A 15808-nucleotide genomic window follows, 5' to 3' on the forward strand; every position below is an offset into this window, starting at 1 on the left:
ATGGCCATGTGAGTATCATAATGACCACCAACGTGCTAAGTATAGATGTGCATACCCATCTAGGCAGGCAGTTCAACATCAATGTCTACATGTGTTGAGCTTGCCATCTCAACACTATATGGGGCAATCAAAGCGTGAGATTAATTTCTCCCAAAGAAACTTGGTTGTGGTCCTTGCATCATTTTTGCAAGTTGCTTGCACTTCTGTGCACTTAGTGAGATAGTCTATGGCAATAATGAAATACTTAGATTAAGAGTATTGTGCTACAAGGCTGGCGTGGCCAATGAAATTGATTCACCACTTCTTGAATGGTTGGCGCATGATCACTAGGGTCAACTCCATTTTGTGCTTACGACTATGGACTTTAGAGTGTTGGCACTCATTGCAATGCTTTATAAACCTAGTTGCATTACGGAATAGCATTGGCCACCACAATTAGGTATGGAGCACCTTGTGTGTACGATAGTGTCTCCATTGAAGTGCCCTCTAGCTATTCTACCATGTGCTTCTTTGAGTACATCATATATTTCGTACTCGCAGACACATCTTCTTAAAATTCCATCCAGTCTTACTCAATACATTTAACCTGCAATCAACTTATGAGGTTGGATCTTCAAGATTATGCTTATTAATGTATCTTTTCTTGGTCATTTTGATAGCTCATTCTCAAATATGTGGACTATGTCATTTGCCCAATATGGCATGACATCTACTCTAAATAATTCTTATTCACACTAGATATTTTAAAAAGTGTGCATCTGGTAGGTCTTCATTGATTCCCATCTAGCAACTGTTCCTATGGTGGGTATGCGAGACATATGATCTACTATATAATGTTGTTTGCCCTTGTGTATAACCACAAAGAAGTCAAATTCCAAGAGCAGAAGTAACCATTAAGCAATGCGTCTTGTTGTGCAAGGTTTATTCACAAGATAAAGCAAAGCTTGATGGTCCACAAAGAAGGTGAACGGTATCGCCAAAAGATATTGTCTGAACTTCTTAACGGCGAACACCATGGCTAGTTCTCCTCTCTCTATTGTGGAGTAGTTCATTTATGTTTCAGTGAGTTGTCTGCTAGCAAAACTCACTAGATAGTCTTATGTTCACTAGGTTGGCATAACACTACCCCCCATGATAAATTTTGATGCATCAATGTTCATGTGGAAGGTAATGGACCAATCTGGGGCTCTCAAGATAGGAGCTAAAGTTAGAGTCTACTTAAGTCTTTCATAGGCCTGTTGACATTCTTTAGCCCACTCAAATACTATTACTAGCGTAGACAAGGGTCTAGCAATCAACACATAGTTTAGTACAAATCACCAATAGTATCATGTGTGGCCTAAGAAACATTGAACTCCCCTAAAGTTGGTCGAAAGGGAAAGATCTATAATCACCTTAACTTGGGAAAAGTCTGTGGCTATTCCATTCCTCAATAAAACATGCCCTAAGATGCACCCATGCTTTATCCAAAACTGGTACTTTAAGGGGTTCAGGGAGAGACTCTATTGTCAATACCATTTAAATACTATTCACAACTTTTCCAAGTGCTCTTTCCCATTGGTGTGGACACGTAGGTCATTGACAAAAACTTCCAGCCATTTCTTGAGCATGTCCTTGAAATCGGTACACATGAGGCGATAAAAGGTAGAGGGGGAATTAGTTGATCCAAATGGCATGACTATGTAGACACACACACCCCATTTGGTGGAAAATGCCTTCATGTGCCTGTCATCCAAATGGACTTGCACTTGGTTATAGCTCAAGAACCCATATAGAAATCTATAGGCTTCTTTTCCTGCCACTCTCTCTAGCATATGCTATGTATATGGTAGGGTAATTATCTCTCTTGGTGGCCATGTTAATCTTCTTATAGTTTATGCATACTCATATCTTCTTGTTCTTTTTCATGACTATGACTATGGCTGATACCAATTTGTATGCTCTATCTCGTAAATGAATCTAGTCTTCAAGAGCTTATCAATCTCCTCCTTTATGGCATGTGCATGCTTAGGATTCATTGTGTATGGCCATTGCTTGATTGGTGCTACATCGGGGATCATGGTGGGGATGTTGTGAATCACAATACTTGGATCTATTCCCTTCAGCTCCATGCAAATACATCTTTAAACTCCCTTAGAGATTTATGAGATCATGCTCCTCCTCCTTGGTTAGGTCATCTATAAACAATCATTATATTTTTCCTTATTTTTGTGAGGCGTATTTCTATTTTTTTCCTTATTTTTCCCATTTTCTTGATTTATTTGGTAATAAAATATGCTATTTTCTGATTTTTCTTGTTCCAATCACTTCAGCATACTAACATTCAATTTATTTTCCATTTCCCCCCCATAGGAACACATTTCACCCACCCGAAACGACAAAACTATCATTTTACCGCTTAAAAACCGCATTTCGAGTTTTTGGGAATTAAATAGCGTATGTAAATCATTGAAAAATCAAAATTTTCTGATAAACAGCAATTAATCATGATGCAACCAACACTCAAACAAATTTTCATCCAATAAGAACATCATTACTATCATAAAATACCAAAAAGCCTTCATTTTCTTCATAAAAATGGTCATACTATGTTTTTACGAAACCCGAGACGCATTAAATGACTACATGACCAGTGGACAGAGCCTCCATTGCTCTCAATCCAATGCTACACATCAATCTTTAACATCTCCATCAATCTCCATCACCGTTTTCTTCAATCTCCCTCCCGATTCCTCCTTCAAGATAGTGCACATGAATAGCCCATAGAGAGGAGAGAGAGGGAGGAGAGAGAAAGACTAGATTCTGATCTCTTCATCCAGACAGCCATATCTCGCGCGAAGACCGGTGATGGGATCAGGGAAGAGGGAGAAGTTGACCGGCAATGTCTGTTATAGGTGGTACTTTGATGCTCCATTCATGATTTGTGAGGGGGGGTGAAATTTTCGGCCACCTGATCAGCGTGAAGATGTCGCCATACTCCACGAAAAAATTAGAGGGGGGGTGCCCCCTAGGAGGGGGCATCTCCTTTTGGTCCTAAGTTTTTTGTCCGCCTTTTTAAATCTTGGCCAATTTTTGGCCTCTTTCGTGTCCGGGCTCCGTTTCAACCTCTGAAAAATCCTGCGCATCTGTCTCGGCATCCTGCACTGACTGTCAGCTCCCGGCATCCCGTACTGCAGTCGAAAAAATGATAAAAAATCCACAAGTGTCACTCGAGTGCCTTTTAAAAATCGTCTTTCACTTGGTGCTTAAAATCGCCCTAGCTACAGCCGCCGCCTTCGATGCCAAATATTTTTCTCCTAAATTCTGAAATTTTTGGCAAATTTTAGGCACATCTTGGGCTCAAAACTCCGCTCTCATTGGTGACCACGGGATAAGGCGACTCAACCCATTGAATCCCACAACAGATTTGCACAAAACAACCAAAGGAAGCATCAAGCTAATACAAAATAGATACATATTAAAACATAGCACAATGCTCACCCTACCCCTGACAAAACCAATGCATGAAATCCACAAGGAGTAGGCCCAGCATAATTTGATAGAAGGTCCGAAGCTAGTCACTAACCGACTACTTCAACACGGCCATACTAAAAAGAACTATAAAAGAGATTGCCCTAAGTGGTGGTTTGAACTACCTACCTAACTAAGGACAACACAACCAGGAGCTCCTATTAGGTGAGGACTCCTATAGCCTAATTAAGAAGTATTTTCTTTTAGCACATTTCTTCTTTTAGGTTTTTATTCTCCCATACTCAGGCGTGTAAAAAGGAGGAAGCTTGGTAGGTCCTGTCTCGGTATCCAAGAACCTACCAAGCCCTAGCAAGGCGACACTTAATCCTTTTCTGACACTCACTTTTTTTTTCGCTCCAACCTTCCTTACTTTCTTCTTTTCCAACGAGACGCCACCCCTAGGAAGACAAGGCATCGGCTGACTCATCCCCAAGAACCTACCAGGCCTTCGCAAGGCGATGATCAACTGCTTATAAATTTTCCTTTCTTTTGTTTCCTATTTTTATAGGGGTTAGAACCCCTTTTTACACACCTTTGTATATATTTATTTTCTTTAAGATACTCGGGGTTTCTTCCTCTCTATCATCATCATTTTCCTTCGGCAGGCTTCTCTAATTGCCTCACAACTAAGCAAGAACTCCGAGAATGGCTGCCTAGCAGGCTAGCAAAACAGGGTCACTAGAACTGCCTTCTAAAACAGGACTTTCGATGCCTAGCAATGTCTTTATAGGAGGCAATGACTACTTAGCTCTCCCTCAGACATACCGAATCTAAACCTGGGACTTCATGCCTTGGATGCCGGTCCCCAACAAGAAAAGAAAATCCCCTACAAGTACACAGACACATAAAGCATAAAAACACGTTACTCGTAAAGGAGAGATATCACCTGGATAGGGCCACGAGAAGTCTCCGCGCGACATGGGCTCCTTCCAAGCTCTTCTTTAAATCTATCTCACATGACTACAACAAGAAACCATTAATCGCACCCGTACTAAACACTACAAAAAACTGATCGGTCCTCTTGGCCTAATGAAATAAAACACTAAAACCTCGCAAATCTGGCCCTCTTGGCCTAACGAGATCAAACAGAATAGCACCTACACATCCCTCCCCGAAATAGTACAAATATACAATAATATGCTCCTTTCCAAAGAGGAAACATAGGGCTCGCAGCCGTAAGCTAAATGCATAAGATTATGACCCATCCCTCCTGCATATATAGCAAGAGGCATACGCATAACATGTTTTCTAATCAGCCTATGGGTCCAGGATAACAACGCTAGATGGGTCTCAGCTACTCTTTGCATCGCCTATATCAACCATCGCCTGCCATATATTGCATGCTCTAATAACATTCCCCACAAACGATTGGGTCCTGTCTCATTATTGATAGTAATATCCAAACTAGGACCACAGTTGAAGAAAAGGTCTTCTTCATAAGCAAGATTTGCCAATGAATCCACAAACTGATTCCAGTAACGTGGAATCAGCTCAAGAGACACTCTCTCAAACTCCTCAAGTAGGGTCATGGCAGTTCGATGATACATACAAAGGATGGGATTCCGCACTGTGTATGTCCCATCTAGCTGATTCAAGATCAACTGGGAATCCCCTTTTACTAACAACCGCCGAATACCACCTTGCTTGGCAATATGCAGTCCTATAATCAAGGCTTTACACTCCGCCATGCTGTTAGTGAATCCTACCCCGAGATAAGCAACTAACTTCATGGTGACTCTACATCGGGGATCTTGGATTACTACTCCAACACTCCCTTTTTTAGTAGGGCCCCTGGATGCTCCGTCAAAATATAATGTATACATCCACAATGGGTTTACACAGCCTGCCATCGCGAACTCTCCTATTCGTAATTATGATAGTCAAAATTTAGCATGCTTAGAGGATGAACTGACGGCTCCATCCCACCTTCTTCATTGAACTCAACATGGATACTTGTCAACATTCGTAAGCAGTGATGGTAGAAGACTTTGATCTCCCACACAAAGGTTCCGTCTTCTTGCTCAATCACTTTGTATCCTTTGCTCCACTAGATAAGTTTCCCCTGATGGTATCTCTGCTCCAGATATGGGTGCTCCAAATAAGGAATTAACCGCCCCATCAACTAGCTTTAAGCTCTTTTGCAAGTCTCAAATCAGCCCCAGCATGGACCTGCAATGCATTTCTCCGTGTTAGAGTACTTAGAAATAATAAGATTTAATCTTATTAAGATTAACCTTATTTTTAAATTCTACTCCCTGCATATCAGCTAGTAGAGCCATAGACCTATTTTTTCCTATCCTGACAATCTTGTAGGGGCCATCCCATCTAGGTTCCAGCTTCCCTGGAAACAGCTCCCTACGTGCATCATAGTACAGAATTAATTGCCCTTTTTTAAAGGTATACTTCTTTGCTTTAAGGTCATGCAACTGCTTCATCCGACGTTTAGCTACCTCCTAGTGTAATAAGCTCTGCAATTTCAGTTCATCCAGGTGGGCTATGGTCGTGAAATGTTCAAAGAGTACATCCTCGTCTCCCAAAGAGTGGTTAATTGCAAACCGTATGGTTGGCAACTCGATTTCGAGGGGTAACACACACTCTTCCCCATAAACTAATTTAAATGGAGTATGGCTAATAGCTCGCTTGAACGTTGTATTGTACGCCCATACTACCACATACAACTTCCTGTCCTAGTCTCGTTTCTTCTACGAGACTATTTTAGACAAGATACCCACAAGCTGCTTATTAGTACTTTCGACTTGCCCATTGGCTTGCAGATTATAGGGGGTCATTTTGTTGTGCTTGATTTGCCAAGCTTGAGTCTGGCTTTTGATTATTTTATTCAAAAAGTAGGTTCCACAGTCCGACACTAGTTCCTTCAGTGGGCCGAAATGGCAGATAATCTGATTTAAAAGGAAACTTGCAGTCTCTTTTGCATTGTCCTATCTCGTCGCCCACGCTTCTGACCATTTTGTAAAATAATGAGTTGCTACTATAATGTATCTCTTCTGAGTAGTGGACGACGGGGTGATAGGACCCACAAAGTCAATACCGCACTTCTCAAATGGAAGGATAGCCATGATAGGTGTAAGTGGGCATTTTCTATTCTCTCTGCTGTCATGTCTTTGATAGGTATCACATCTCTTAACATACTCAAAGGAATCTTGGAAGATGGATGGCCACCAATATCTAGCTCTTAAAGCTTTCTGTGCCATCAACCATCCAGCGAAGTGCCCTCCACACACAGAGTCATGGCACTCTTCCAAGATGAAAGGAATCTCGTCAGGCATCACACATCGGCGATAGATATCATCAACACCCTGCCGATATAGTGTTCCTGCGATCAAGGAAAACTTCAAAGCCTGTTTTCTGATTTTCCTCTTTTCTGATTTTGATAAACTAGCTCCAATCTCTCCCGTTGATAGATAATGCGTGATAGCAGCATACCAAGATGGGATAGAAGCTGTATCAATTTTAAATATTTCTTCAATATCAGTTCCTTCAGCCAAAGTCTCTTTCGGCTCCTCGAAATCCACAAGGCATTCCATAATCCCTTGCAACCTCGATGGCTTACTCTTAATCTCATAATCAAACTCCTGCAAAGTAATTAACCACTTTGCCAGACGATCAGGCGGTTGTAGCTTGTTCATAAGAAATCTAAGCCCTTCCGCCTTCCTATAGAAAACTACCTTCTCATAGAGGATGTAGTGCCTAAATTTCTTAGTCACAAAGACCATCGCAAGGCACAACTTCTCCATGTAGGTGTAGTTAATTTCTGATATGCCCAATTTTCGACTAGCAAAAGCTATCAGATGATACCACTTTTCCTCCTAGATTTGGGCTAAACAATAGCTGATATGATGTATGGTGGCTACTGAAAATATGTAAAATACCTCGCCTCTTTTAGGTGATTTTAAAAATGGTGCTTTTACTAGCTCTTGTTTCACATCCTCGAAAGCTACCTTACAAGGGTGGCTCCATACAAATAGATAGCTAAAGGATAATAAGTTCCTTAATGGCAACGTCCTTTCTGCCAAGGCATTTATAAACCTCAGATAGTACCCTATCGATGACAAAAAGCTATGTACCTCTTTCGGAGTGCATGGTGGACTCATAGCAACTATAACCTTGATCTTTTCAAGGTCAATTGCAATCCCTACTGAACTGATCAAATGGCCTAGCAACATCATAAGGCACTCCAAAGACACACTTCCGTGGGTTAAGAGCGATACAAAATTATCTGCAGCACTCAAAACACTTTCTTAAGATAATCAACATCCTTTCCCTTACAGTGGCTGCCCCTAGGTCATCGATAAATACTTTCAACTCATCTGGGGAGATGTCACCAGCGGTCTTGTCTACTGTTCATTGCCATGATCCAGGTGCATTGCACAAACCAAAGGCCATCACATGGTACGCAAAAGTACCAAAGACAGTAATGAAAGTTGTTTTCAACTTGTCCTCTTCTGCAATTGCCATCTGGTTGTATCCTGCAAAGAAATCCATAAACGAATATATTTCCCTACCCGCTAATTGATCCAAAATCTGGTCAATAAACGGCAACGGGTAGTAATCCTTAACCGTCTGCTTATTCAGCTCTCTAAAATCTATACATAGTCAGATCTGGTTGTTTTTCTTCTTCCTGATGACAATTGGTGAACACCATTCTATGTGCTGTAAACGGAAGATTAAACCAGCTTTTCGTAACTTCTGTAACTCCTCAAACAGCCCATCCCTCAATTCAAAAGGCATACGCCTTACTTTCTGATGCACAGGACGACTGCCTTCTTTTACAGGAATAGTATGAACAACCAGGCTGGGAGGAATGCCTCTCAGCAAAGATGTCGTGGAATTCTTAGATCAAGGACACATAGTCCTCCCTTTCTGCTGAACTGAGCATGGAACCTAATTTAATTGGTCACAAATCATTTGGCATGCCAAGGTCCAACTCAATCACATCCGCATCTCTTATCCTATCTTGCGGCTCTATCGGCTCATTTAGAGTTATCTGATAAATATCCTCTATGGTGGACCCCTCTTTAGATTCATCACTGGATGATGTCTCACTACCAAATGGATCATCTGTTGTCTCTAATTCAGTGGAGGATAGAGAAGCTCTCTCACTCTAAGGAGACTCAGGGTAAGCATCAACTATTACTCCATTAGCACCTCTACCTAGAACCACTTGATCGGCGGGTATATCGACTTGATCGTTTGTTCGTAAGATCCAAGGCCTACCTAGCAAGACTCGATAGTTAGGACGTCCTGCAAATCTTATCCCCCTAAAGTCCAAGAAGCATTCTACACTTGCAACTGTAACATGGACTTTAGTAACGCAACCTTCTGTTTGCCTTAGACTATCATCAGCCATTCTAAGAAGGGTGGACCATCTTTTTGGATGCCTAGACCCAACCTCTCCATCAACTCTGAAATCATGATATTGATGGAGGACCCTGTGTCTATGATAGCAAGCTCCACTAATATTCCATCCACGTATGCTGGAACCCTAGGGCAATTCTTTATAGCATGATCAAACCAATCTTCCCCTACTCGTGCTATGCCCAAAGGTTCTACAATACACCTAATATGCAGGATCTTTTTGAATTCCTTGCATACTCATGGAGATAATTTAATCAACTGTAAGAGGTTTACATCTAGTTTGACTTCACAAAGAGAACTTGCTAAATCAAAATCATGATAGGTAGTCAAAGCTCTCTTTTCTCGCCAAACCATCCTTTCCTTTGGTCCCAGCTTTGGTGCTTCTTTTTTAGCTCTTGCCTTCTTTCTTGGCACTTCCTCATCCTTCTTAGGATCGACTTTTTTGTCAATAGGTCTTAGAGGTCCACCTTTCATGCCAGGATTCAGGACTTGCGTCCCCTTATCCCCTTGCTTAGGGTTTTCCTCGACCGGTTTTGCATTATCTTTATCACCCACTTTAGCCTTTTGGTCTCTTGTCACGGCTCGTAGGTTAGAGGTTTCAGCGCCATTAACGCGTATAGCCTCAATAAGGCTAACTCCATTGCCTTGTGGCAACTCCTCTATAGTGGTCTTTCCCCTTTGCAATATTGGTCTTGGTCCCTTCATTTTGTTGGAGGTTATTACCTTGCGCTCTATGATTGACTGGACCTGGCTATTTACTCCCTTGTTGGAGGGAACTAATCTTACTCCAACAAGTAGTGGCTAAGTGGCCCGACTTCCCACAAATATCACATTTAACATTTGGATAGTTTCTAGGGAAATGTTGTCCGCCACACCACTTACAGCTGAATCTTGAGGGACCACCCTCTTCAAGACATCGATTCCCTATCAAATTCTGCTACTTCTTCAGGAAATTGACGTCAACAGCTATTTGTCGATATTGTTCAGAAATCATGTCGGTGTAGTGCTTCATCATATCCTTAACTTTGCCAAGGACATTAGATGTACTCGACTCATAGCCGTGATTATCTATCCGTCATTCCATTGGCCAAACAATTTGATTGGCATTGGTTGTTGACTCACAGGAACAACATTAGGGTTCGAAGCTTGGCCTCCAACATTTGGTGGAGCCAACTGACTAGCCATAGGCATAGTCACACTGGGAGGAGTTGGAAGCAAAGGTACATTTTGAACCATGCTTCCTCTCCCATTAGGGTTTTTCATGGGCATCCCTTGACTTCCATTTATCAATGGTAAATTGCCTCCAGGTACTAGAAATGCATTAAGATTTATTTGAGAGGAGTAGGCCGTTTGTAATCATGACTCTACTCCTTCTGCCCACGTGATGGCGGTGTCTATATTAGCCAAAGCCACACTGCTCAATTGTACCTGAATATTGAAATCCAATCCATGTAAGAAGTATTGCAATTGGGCAGCCGGCGGAATGGGAATGTAAGTTTGTAACTTACAAAACAGTTCCTTAAGCTTCTTGGCATAGGCTTTCACATTCTCATGGGGGTCTTGGCGTGTTATATTCAAAACATGCAACCAGTATTGGCCATCTCTTTCAGGGGCATATTCTCCTTGGAAAGCTGCATAAAATTGGTCAATTGTGGTTATGGTTCTAGTCTCTATGCTATGATACCATACTGCAGCCCTTCCTTTTAATGTCATGTTAAAGAACATCATAAGATGTCCCTCATCTTGGATGCGGTAATTAAACATTAATCTTTGGAATTCACAAATGTGAAACTCCGCATCTTATTCGGCTAACCCATTAAAAATGGGCAAAGGCACTCCTAAAGCTGGCAGATCCAGCGTCCCTGCAAGAATTTCAATGGGTTGTGCCATGACGACAATCGGATTAACAATAGCAATTTGGACTGATGGAATCTCACCCCCACATGAAGTGGGTTGACTTGGTGGAAGAGAGGAAGAACTTGCGCTTCCTCCTGCACCTAAAGGACTATGTGCAGCAGCCGGGTTACTAAGGCCACTACCTGTTATGGGTATCGGGCTATTCCTTTGAGGAGAATAGCGACTTACAATCTCCAACCACCGTCTAGCGCTCTCAGCACGTTCTGATTTTTGTATTTCGGCTTGACGGTCCTTGTCAGAGGACATAAACCAACTTTTTTTTGGTCCCTAAAAACCCTAGATTCAAGAACCACCACTTGTTGGCAGCTCCCGGTAGACTCATCACTGATGGGACCTCAAATGGGCCAGCACTGGCTATGGCACTAGCCAGACCTCATGCTCATAACAGACAAACACACCCTCACGGCCTCGCGGGCCAGAAGCATCTATCTGCTGCTAAAGGACAAACTGTCCTAAAGCCTAATATATGCGTTTATAGTTTTGTAGTCCAACTTTTCCCTTTCTATAAACTCCACAGAGGGAGAACCCATACACACTGGCAATAAATGCCATGATAATCACATACATGGGAGGCAACCTCTCGGTGGAATCACCGCGGCCTCACTGCAGCTCTCCTACATCGCAGGGATTAGCCCCTTGATGCACTGCTCAACATATAGAACAAACAAACAAACTCCACTCTTTCATTTTGAAAGTATTCCAAGAGATACCATGTGTCCTTACTAAATAATTCCCCAAGAAACGAACGTCTATCCTACAGCTCAGGTTGCCTTTCCACACTCAAGCATGGGTCATCGTCATCAAAAACATGTGCTATGCATCCAGTCCTTTGTATTATGATACCATGGTTGACATGCACATGCAAAAGTGGATGATCCTAAAGTGCTCAAACATAATATTCAATTAGAAATGTGTTGTGCACAACCAGGCTTTCCAATGCTCATTCACTAACTCGTTGCGGCAATGTAAGGATAGCATCGAGACAACACTTGTGCTACTATCCTCTTAATTAAAATACAACAAACTCTATGTCATGATATGCATTAGAAAATCAGCAATAATCAGTACGCAAATTGCACCATTCAAACATCTCGACCCCCTATGTTTAGGTATTGCTTTCGTTGCATAGGTGTAGAGGTTCATTTTGTCATGTTTTGATGTATGAAAAGCAATAAATCACAAACTTTGACAAGGATATAGGGAAAACTAAGGCTAAACCTTATGCTTTTCCACTACCATACATCCACAAACAATCATTATATTTTTTCTTATTTTTGTGAGGCGTATTTCTATTTTTTCCCTTATTTTTTCAATTTTCTTGATTTATTTGGCAATAAAATATGCTATTTTCTGATTTTTCTTGTTCCAATCACTTCAGCATACTAAAATTCAATTTATTTTCCATTTTTTCTCGATAGGAACACATTTCACCCACCCGAAACGACAAAACTATCATTTTACCGCTTAAAAACTGCATTTTGGGTTTTCAAGAATTAAATAGCACATGTAAATCATTGCAAAATCAAAAAATTTTTATAACAACAATTAATCATGATGCAACTAGCACTCAAACAATTTTTCATCCAATAAGAACATCATTACTATCATAAAATACCAAAAAGCCTTCATTTTCTTCATAAAAATGGTTATACCATGTTTTTACGAAACCCGAGACGCATTAAATGACTGCATGACCAGCGGACGGAGCCTCCATTGCTCTCAAACCAATGCTGCACATCAATCTTCAGCATCTCCATCAATCTCCATTATGGTTTTCTTCAATCTCCCTCCCGATTTCTCCTTCAAGATAGTGCACATGAACATCCCATAGAGAGGAGAGAGAGGGAGGACAGAGAAAGACTAGATTCTGATCTCTTCATCCAGACAGCCATATCTCGCGCGAAGACCGGCGATAGGATTAGGGAAGAGGGAGAAGTTGACCGGCAATGTCTGTTATAGGTGGTACTTTGATGCTCCATTCATGATTTGTGAGGGGGAGGGGGAGGGGGGGGGGGGGGGGGGGGGGGGGTGGCGCCCCCTCCCAAAGGGCACCCCCTTTTGGTCCTAAGTTTTTTCTCCACCTTTTCAAATCTTGGCCAATTTTTGGCCTCTTCCACGTCCGGGCCCCGTTTCAACCTCTGAAAAATCTTGCACGTCCGTCTCGGCATCCTGCACTGACTGGCAGCTCCTGGCATCCCATACTGCAGTCGGAAAAATTATCAAAAATCCACAAGTGTCGCTCAGGCGCCTTTTAAAAGCCGTCTTTCACTTGGTGCTTAAAATCGTCCTAGCTGCAGTTGCCGCCTTCGATGTCGAATATTTTTTCCCTAAATTCCGAATTTTTTGGCAAATTTTAGGCACATTCTGGGCTCAAAACTCAGCTCTCAAGAAAAAAGAGAAGAGAAAGAAAGAAAGAAAGAAAAAACACAAGAAAAAGAAACTAAAAAGAAAATGGAAAAGAAAAAACAAAAAGAAAAGAATGAAAAGATACAAAGCACCCACGATCAAAGTACAGCACCTAGGGGTCCTCAAATTAGGTACATCCAATGACCTTGGTCGGCTGGCTCCGTCCCTAGTCCTCTAGCCCTTTAGCATCACTCACAATTGTTCAGGGCACATCAAGGGCAGCACATACCTAGGAAGCTTGTCTCACCTATGGTTAGACCTGTCACCTTGACCCATTCATATGATTCCCTCCTGCACTCTGCCTTAATACCATTGCAATCAATTGTGGTAAGCACCGCGCGAATGGCCATGAAAAGTACACCATTCTCATCAGGTAAGTCCAATAGCTCCCAGCTTACTGAAAGTGCGGTGTCCGCGTGCTCAATTATGCTACGTCGTGCAGTCACAACGCAAAGGATGTCTCATACACCTTCACGGGTACTTCTTCTCAATATGGACAACTTTTCTTCATCCACACATTGTTACGAGAAACCAGCCCGTGGTCTTCTTACTACGTAATATCTAAGTATGCACGAGCACTCATATAATATCTGCATCGAAATATATACACAGTTTGGGTCCTCAAGTGCAGGACACTACTCTTAGCTTGCTTAGAGTTTGACCTGTCTCCCAAACTAATTGAACTATGTCTTGTGCATGATAGAGAAGACTAGCATTACCCCTAGGGAAAGACCACCTATGAGAGGTTTTCAATTGCAGGTATTGAAGACTCCAACGAAAGTGTCGTTCACTCTTCATTGACACCCAACTGTGAATTCTTATCCTTTATCATCCTACAAGCCTGCTAAGAATCATCATGTGCAGAATCCCCAGCAAACCAACACTTGTGTTGGCCATCAGTGTCATCCCCAACAAAGAATAATCCTACCAACAACTCCAACAACCCTACCACCAGCGACCTAGGCCACCAACGTGCCCCTTCCTTCACACCACCACCAACACTCCTCCACAGCAACCATCGATGTCCCTTCCACCCACGTCTTTAGTGCAAGCCAAAGCCTACTACCTACGACGGTGAGTGCCACGTGATTGGCACTCGTCTAGGAGGGGGTAATGTTAACCGTCAAACGAACAAGGTGGAAAATCTGGAAAAGCTAAAGCAGAAGACAAAGACCAAGGCAAAGTGAAATGGAAGACGAAGGCACACCAAGAAAAATCTAGAAACACAAGAAGCACAGAAAAGTCCTAAATAAGGAAAAAAGGCACACAAGGAAAAGCGCAAGTCAATACTTTTGTAAAGCAAGCGCATCATGGTTTAATTTAAAGAGTACCGGGCTCTCACCCATGCAATTTGTAAAGGTAGATGGGCGGTAGGAAGAAAGCTAGGAAGATAGGAGGATAATGGGAAAAAGGGCCTAGGCCACATCCGGCCATGTAAAAAAGGAGATAAGGGGATGACTGCCCAAAAGGGATTTAGGGTTTTGTATATAAAGTTGAAAAGTGAATGAGAAGCTCATTCATGTGTGTGGCCAAAAGTGGCTCTCTTCTTCTTCTTCTTCTTCTTCTTCTTCTTCTTCTTCTTGCTTGCTTGCTTGCTTGAGCTTGAGCTTGAGAGAGGGAGTGTGAGAGTGTGAGGGAGTGAGTGTGTGAGGGCGAGGGACTGGGGAGGAGAAGCTCTCCATCTTCTCCTCTCCTCTCTTCTCTTCTCTTCTCTTCTCTTCTCTTCTCTTCTCTTCTCTTCTCTTCTCTTGCTCGGGGCTATGGAGCTTGGAGCGTGGGCCTTGAGGATGGAGCTTGCTTGAAGCTTGCACTTGGATCGTGGAGCTACCAAAGAGCACGGGAGAGGAGGTAACTCGATCGGCATGGAGGTAAGCTCACTATACCCATAGATATGGATGGCACATCGGCTATGTGAGAGGTAGCCATTAGTGCTCGGCTTGGAATGCTTGAAGCAATAAGCAGTCCATGGGTCTTGGTGGTTGAGAAAAAGCTCCCACAGCAGTAGAGCTTTGCTCGGTGGTGGGTGGGTCACAATAGGTGCAGGAGGTCTAGGGATTCCCATAGGGTTTATATCTACCATTGGGATAGCTGTCTTTGAATCGTTGGGCACAAGAAGGGCCAAAGAGGCTCTCTTTCCAAAATATGGTTGTTTAACTCTTAAATAGTATGGCTAAGTGTAAGGCTACTAGTAATGCAACCATCTTGACAACCAGTAGCATTGCATGGAGTCATGCTCGAATCTTCCAGAATTGGCACAAGGCCTTGATTTGGGATTGGGGCATTCAAAGGGTAAGTGATTCCCTCCACAGTGCACACACTCCACATGGGATCACACTAGTCTTTGTGGTATTGACTCTTGCAGAATAGTCAGCTCTACTTTTAGGTTGCCTATAGCTTGGGTCTGCTGGTCATTGCTCTTTCCTTTTTCTTGTTCACTGGAGATTGCTCATTCACTAGTTGTTGCACCTCTCTCAATGTTCCTAATTGCATTGCTACTTTGCTATGCCATCTAAGAGTTTCTCTCCCTAAGCAAGTCATCTATCTGTATGGCTTCCTCAAAGACTCTTACAAAGTGCATCCCTTTGCATGTTTGAGTTGC

Source organism: Lygodium microphyllum, chromosome 25 (genome assembly GCF_053477565.2).
Source record: "Lygodium microphyllum isolate KBCC chromosome 25, Lygodium_microphyllum_v1.1.10, whole genome shotgun sequence".
Taxonomy (NCBI): domain Eukaryota; kingdom Viridiplantae; phylum Streptophyta; class Polypodiopsida; order Schizaeales; family Lygodiaceae; genus Lygodium; species Lygodium microphyllum.